Source organism: Brassica oleracea, chromosome C4 (assembly GCF_000695525.1).
Source record: "Brassica oleracea var. oleracea cultivar TO1000 chromosome C4, BOL, whole genome shotgun sequence".
In the NCBI taxonomy this organism is placed as follows: Eukaryota; Viridiplantae; Streptophyta; class Magnoliopsida; order Brassicales; family Brassicaceae; genus Brassica; species Brassica oleracea.
This window is the reverse complement of record NC_027751.1, coordinates 47,051,013-47,051,296: the sequence shown is the minus strand read 5'-3', so window position 1 is coordinate 47,051,296 and position 284 is coordinate 47,051,013. Positions and strand designations below refer to the sequence as shown.

Sequence of the window (284 nt, the reverse complement as noted above, 5' to 3'; positions counted from 1 at the left end):
GAACCTCCCAGCGATGCAACAGGAGCGGGTGCCCACACGTCAGTGTGCACCAGCTCTAACTTCTCAGATTTTGGCTCTATTTCTCCTTTAGAGAAACTAACTCGTTTCTGTTTCCCAAGGATGCAACTTTCACACATCTGATGATCCACCGTCTTCAGATCCGCAAGAGCGCCATTTTCCACCATGAGTTTCATCCCTTTCTCACTCATCTGTCCCAACCTACAATGCCACAACTTGGTCTGTTTGGCATTCTCGACAACAGCAACAGTGTCTTGATAACTCGT

General features: G+C 47.9%; 1 pseudogene; it reads right to left on the bottom strand.

Moving 5' to 3' along the window:
• LOC106339064 overlaps positions 1 to 209 on the bottom strand; it is a 22,209-nt pseudogene extending 22,000 nt beyond the window's left edge.
• Positions 210 to 284: the final 75 nt, after the last annotated feature.